Source organism: Lathyrus oleraceus, chromosome 3, assembly GCF_024323335.1.
Source record: "Lathyrus oleraceus cultivar Zhongwan6 chromosome 3, CAAS_Psat_ZW6_1.0, whole genome shotgun sequence".
NCBI classification, from domain to species: domain Eukaryota; kingdom Viridiplantae; phylum Streptophyta; class Magnoliopsida; order Fabales; family Fabaceae; genus Lathyrus; species Lathyrus oleraceus.
Genome location: NC_066581.1, coordinates 398094263 through 398101100, shown reverse-complemented (window position 1 = coordinate 398101100; position 6838 = coordinate 398094263). Strand labels below are relative to the sequence as shown.

The 6838-nt window shown below is 32.6% G+C and overlaps 1 long non-coding RNA gene across 2 annotated transcripts; it reads right to left on the bottom strand.

Moving 5' to 3' along the window:
- Nucleotides 1-2410: 2410 nt before the first annotated feature.
- Nucleotides 2411-4335, bottom strand: LOC127129323 (uncharacterized). 2 transcript variants are annotated; one of them, XR_007806301.1, is made up of 6 exons: nucleotides 4101-4335; nucleotides 3845-3937; nucleotides 3682-3746; nucleotides 3487-3596; nucleotides 3191-3415; nucleotides 2411-2767 (listed from the first exon to the last, which is right to left on the bottom strand). It is a non-coding gene; the product is annotated as an uncharacterized LOC127129323 (long non-coding RNA). The 2 variants fall into 2 exon arrangements; XR_007806300.1 differs by lacking the exon at nucleotides 2411-2767 and having other exon boundaries at nucleotides 2793-3415.
- Between the last annotated feature and the right edge of the window lie 2503 nt (nucleotides 4336-6838).

Genomic DNA, 6838 nt, shown 5'->3' with positions numbered 1-6838 from the left:
TTCAAGTGTACAAATAACATGGATGAGCATGAAGCTTTCATTATGGGGCTCGAAGAGGCCATTAATCTCAGAATCAAGTATCTTGACATCTATGGAGATTCAACTATGGTTGTGAATCAGATCAAAGGTGAATGGGATACAATCAACCCAGTTTGATACCATATAGAGACTATGCGAGGATGATTTCAACTTTCTTTATAAAGGTTGAGTTTCAACATATCCCTTGAGATGAAAACCGGATGGCAGATGCTCTTGTAATGTTGGCTTCAACGATTGTGGTGAAATTATGGAATGAAGTTCCTAATTTGACCTTGATGTGTCTTGATAGGCCAACTCATGTATTCACTGCTGAAGAAGTTAAAGATGAAAAGCCATGGTATTTTGATATCAAGTGTTTCCTCCAAAGTCAAATTTACCCGCCTGGGGCATCTTTGCAAGATAAGAAGACTTTGAGAAGATTAGCTGGCAACTTTTACCTGAACGGTGAAGTGCTTTACAAGATAAACTTCAATTTGGTTCTACTCAAATGCGTGGATAGACACGAAGCAAACTTATTGATGACTTAAGTCCATGAAGGTTCCTTTGGTAATCATTCCAATGGACATGCTATGGCTAAGAAAATGTTAAGAGCAGGTTACTATTGGATGACAATGGAATCTGACTGTTGCAAGTTTGTGAAGAAATGCTACAAGTGTCAGATTTTTGCAGATAAGATTCATGTTCCTCCGGCACTATTGAATGTTATTTCCTCTCCGTGGCCCTTCTCCATGTGGGGAATTGATATGATTGGCATGATTGAGCCTAAAGCTTCGAATGGACGTCGTTTCATTTTGGTGGCTATTGACTACTTCCCAAAGTGGGTTGAAGCGACATCATATGCAAATGTGACCAAACAAGTTGTTGTGAGGTTTATCACGAATCAAATTATATGCTGTTATGATGTGCCAAGTAAGATTATTACTGATAATGGGTTGAACTTTAACAATAATATGGTGGAAGCTCTTTATAGATACTTCAAGATTGCACATCATAATTCTTCTCCCTACAGACCTAAGATGAATGGGGCTGTTGAAGTTGCGAACAAGAACATCAAGAAGATCATTTAGAAAATGGTAGTAACATATAAAGATTGGAATGAGATGATCCCATTTGCTTTGCATGGGTACCGTGCCTCCATCCGCACTTCAACAGGGGAAACCTCTTTATCACTTGTTTATGGTATGGAAGTTGTACTCCCGGTAGAGGTTGAGATCCCATCATTGCGTGTCTTGATGGAAGCCAAGTTGACAGAAGCCGAATTGTGCCAGACCATATATGATCAGCTGAATTTGATTGAAGAGAAGAGGTTGACTTCCATGTGTCATGGTCAGTTGTGCCAACAAAGAATGAAGAAGGCATTTGATAAGAAGGTCAGGCCTCGCGTGATTAGAGAAGGTGACCTTGTGCTCAAGAAGATTCTATCTTTCAAACCTGATGATATGGGCAAATGGAACCCTAATTATGAAGGCCATATGTTGTTAAAAGAGCCTTTTCAGGCAGTGCTTTGATTCTTACAACTATGGATGGTGAAGAGTTCACTCGTCCTGTGAATGCTGATGCAGTCAAGAAATACTTTTCCTAAAAAGAAAAGAACAGCTCGTTAAGTTGAAAACCCGAAAGGGCGGCTTAGGCAAAAATGAGCGTCTCGGTGGATTGAAAACCCGAAAGGGCGATCCAGGAAAAAATTAGAGACTTAATAGAAAATTTATCCCGATAGATTGAGTACCCTACCCTGGGGAAATCTATGCAAAAATTAGGGATTATGGCAAGTAACTGCGTTTGGCTGATCCCTACTATCATACCCCGATTTTGGTCCTGAATTTTTTCCATTTTTTCATTTTTATTTGGCACTTGGCCTAAAGTTCATTTGCATACATTCATGACCAAAGGCAACCATCCATTCCCAAATCCATATTTTTTTGATAAACATTGGTTATTATCTAAACTTTTGATCATGGTGCTTTTTTGATTACAAAATGGATTTTAGTTATTTGACTTTTTTAATTTTCAATTTGATTTTAATTTCAAAGTAAATCTAATTCCAAATTTCAAGTTAATCTTAATTGTTTTTTTACTAATGATTCAAACTCTAATTGATTTTAATTTTCAAATAAATGTTAGAATTGATATCAAAGTAATTTTAACAAATTATAGACTAATTTGATTTTAATTGGTTTTATTGGTTTTTTTTTATTTTAAATTGACATTTAGATGAGTTTTAGATTATTTCAAAAAATCCATATCCATTTCTATAACCACAAATTCATTTCATTCAAACCAAGTTTGTTACAACCATTTTTTTTAATGTAAATGTCATAAGTTTCCGACACTAGATAACCATTGCATTTACCAATTTCATTCCAATTCCAAAATACATTTGCGCTCAAAGCACATAAACCACAAAACCATGACATTATACAACCATTACAAAATTTCCATAAATTACAATAGTCACTACCCAACCATTTCAATACATTCTATATATCCCAATCCATTACATATGATTTTTTTAACAGTGGCGAATCAACATCATCAAGGCCATAGCACTCCATAAGAATTCCAAAACAGACCCGCCATCCAATGCGCTTCGTAGCCGCATCCAAGCCGAAATTCCCAAGCTAACCAATAACCTTCAGACTTTCTATTCATTCCTGAAGCAAATATGTCCAAAATTATGCAGTAATTAACCAATTATGCATCACACCTGCAAGTTGCAAACCAAAGGATCCTGCACAAACATCAACGGTCAATAACCTGGATCAGTCCCAGGCATATTCACATTAATCCAAGCTGCAGCAACCAACAAATAACAAGACATCAAGTAATCCCATCCTAAACTTATAACAACTCCAAAACAGTTCTCCAATAAGCTATGACGGCGACGCCTTTCGTTCCATAACAGGAATTGGTAAGAAATACAATGTTCGTTTCAATTCTGATTTTTTCACTTCACATTAGCTAATATAACATATTTCCATCAGTTTCGATTAAAAGCATTATAATCAATTGAACTAACAACATTCAACATCTAACAGAATTAACAATATTCATAACAACATTTTTACTAACTGCACAAAAGAATAATTCACTATCTAACAGCATTTTCTAAATCACTTCACTAATAGAACTTTAGTAAAAACCAACATCTAACCGAATTTCCAAATTTCAACTGAATTCAGAATAGAATCATAACAAATTCCAACCGAACTTCCAACTGTCCAACGAATTTCAACCCAAATGATATCCACCTAACCTCCAACAGCACGATTCAAAGCCACAACCTGAATCTGCCCTTACTAATTGGTTGGTTAACCTCCATACAAAACCGAAAACTCCATAGCAGCCTCTAACATAACTTCCAAGGCAAATGGTTAACCTGCACGGTATGAACAAAATCAATTGAAATCAAGAAAACCAACCGCACCCAAAAAGAACTTCTTCTCAAACCTGAGTTTGATCACAGCAAAACAGTTTCACATCCTCAACCGAACCAGAAGCGGATCTAAGAACTTCATCCATACTAGAACTCCACCCTAGGATTTCCATAACAAAAACACCTACATAAGAAAACGCAAAACAGAAGAACTCAACTTCAATCCATTTTTATCAAAGAAGTTTATCCATTTTAGTGACAGTATATACCTGTATCACAAAGTAGAAGATGAAGTCTGTAAACCAAAGTTACTCATGCTTTCACTAAGTTTTCACTACAGTAAACAAAGTAATTGGTAACGGTAAGATTTCAAAAAATATCCCAAAAGAGAGTTGAGACAAAACTCAAAGAAGAAAGTTAGTTTTGTGTTACCTTCTCCGGATCCAAGCATCAAATAGGGAAGACCAAATTCTGAACACCGAAAGGGTTTCGCAGAGATACCTGTTTCGATCTCCATAAGCTAACCTGAAAACCCTAGGTAGTGAGTATAAAAAGAGGAGGCGACCCCCACGAAACCCGAATTCGAAAACAGAGAAAAAACCTAATTTTGGAGGCGACCACGAAAAAGCCTAGGTTTTCAGGGACGGCGAGGAGAATACGAAGCGAAGGAAGGACAATGAAATCGTACCTGTTCTTGGAAATTCGGTGAGTCATTTCTCGTTTCGATCTGAGTCTCGCCTCGGTTTTACGAACTTCCATGAATGATGTCGAAATAAATCCAAGAACACGAATCCATGAGCTATAGTGATGAGCGCGATGCTCTGATATGAAGCGTGATGTTGTTATTGTAAACACGAATCCATGATTTGTTTTCGCCTTGATTTGTTTTCGTAGCTTATTTGCATAAGCGCTTTTCACCTTGATTTGTTTTCGTAGCTTATTTGCATAAGCGTTTTTGGCATCGTATTATGAATACTAACTCATGGGGTTTGGGCTTGGTTTGGACTAAAGCCCAAACAGACTACTCCCTGCACCCTTGCAGATATGGGCCGGTACCCCCTGTCCATTGCAAAAGCCCATTTTTTTTCTTTGTCAATTAGCTTTTAATTGGAAATTTAGAATATTTTTGATTATATAGTAGATTTAATTAGGAATATTAGGTAAGTAGTTTAGAATATTAATTAGGGAGTTATATAATTAGAAATTTAAAATTAGATTAGGTTAATATTAGATTTAGATTAGAATAATATTAGTTTAGAATATTAGATTTTTTAGGATCATAATTAGGAGTTAATTACGTTAATGTTTTAGAATATTAAGAAATATTAGAAATATTATTGAGAATATTATAGGTAATTAGGAGTTAATCAGATTAATTAGGATCTTTAATTTTGATTAGCTTAATTAGGTTTAATTAGAAATATTAAAATTAACTAGACTAGGATTTTAGAAATAATCAGAATTAGTTTAGGATGTAGAATATTAAAATGAGTTTAGGATTTAATTGATTTTAATTAGGATTTTCATGAAATAGAAGTTTAATTCAATATTAACCATAATTATGAATTGACGGTTTTACCCCTAGACTTAGGAATAGGCAAGTTACTTATATCTTTTATAATTTCTTACTATAACTTACAAAAATCTTTTCTTAAACAAACACGAAAGAAGAGGACCATTCGAATCTTGCATTACGGTGGGAACCCGCGAATACTCGATCATAAGCCTTGCATTTTCGATTAACCGTTTATTTTATCTTCTCTGATTCTTAAAACATTTAAATCAACTTATTCTTTTGTTATTTTTTTAAAAATAAAAATAAATAGATAAATACATATAAGTCATATTAATAAAAATTACAAAAAGAATTTATCATTTATTTTCTTTTAATTTTAGATTATATCATAAAATTTCCAAAAAAAGAGTTTACCATTTATTTTATTTTTAATTTTAGATTATATCATGAAATATTTCAAAAAAGAGGTTTACCATTTATTTCTCTTTTAATTTTAGATTATATCATAAAATTTCCAAAAAAGAGTTTACCATTTATTTCTCTTTTAATTTTAGATTATATCATAAAATTTCCAAAAAAGAGTTTACCATTTATTTTATTTTTAATTTTAGATTATATCATAAAATTTCCAAAAAAGAGTTTACCATTTATTTTATTTTTAATTTTAGATTATATCATGAAATATTTCAAAAAAGAGGTTTACCATTTATTTCTCTTTTAATTTTAGATTATATCATAAAATTTCCAAAAAAAGAGTTTACCATTTATTTCTCTTTTAATTTTAGATTATATCATAAAATTTTCAAAAAAGAGTTTACCATTTATTTTATTTTTAATTTTAGAGTATATCATAAAATTTCCAAAAAAGAGTTTACCATTTATTTTATTTTTAATTTTAGATTATGTCATAAAAATATTCCAAAAAGAGCTTACCATTTATTTTCATTTAATTTTGGATCATCTCGTAGAAACTCCAAAAAAAACCTACCATATAATATCATTTCTTGCTATTTTACTAGACATAAAAGAATATAATTATGTTTTTCTTCAACTTAATTTCTTGCTATTTTCTCTAAATGTTTGAATAACTATAGAATTATTATTTTCATATAATATCATTTTCTTCGTAGTTTTATTTATTATTGTTAGAATATTACGAATAAATAATTAAATAAATATCTAGTAATGATGTTGACTAATTAATATAATAAAATACTTATGACTATTTTCTTAAACTTTGATCCTACCCCAAGTTATATATTTTAATCTGATTAATTTGTTTCTTATCCCAATTAAAACACTTTACTATTTAAGTTAAAACATTAAAACTTTTTTGAATAACTCAAAAGAAGTGGACTATTGAAATCTAGCATTCCGGTAGGAACCCCTGAATGATCGGTCTTGAACCACGCGTTTTGGATTAATTGTTCATTCTTTTTAAAAAACACATTAATTAACTTGGACAAATAAGGGCCGTTGGGATCTCGCATTCTGATGTAACCCTTTGAGCAATTGATTCTTATCGAGCATTCGTTGTCCATCAAACAAATTTCTCAACAAATTCGAATGAAAAAGGACCATTGGAATCTAGCATTCCGGTGGAACCCCGAGTGATTGATCCCGAGGCTCATGTCTCGTTCTCAACAATATTCGTCATTCACCTAAAAATACTTAATCTTTATTAAACACTTTTGCCAATAAAGATGGAAATGGAACATGGTGTATACCGTGCACTCCTGAGATTAAGATTCGAGGTGGATGCCTTGCCTATCTTAACTCTCGCCATCACTCAAAATACATCCAACCAATCAAACTCTTTCTCGCCGCCGTGCGATTAATCAAAAACTTTTTTTATAAATGAAAGATATATTGTCTTAAGGTGATGCAAAACAATGTTTCGGCCACGATTG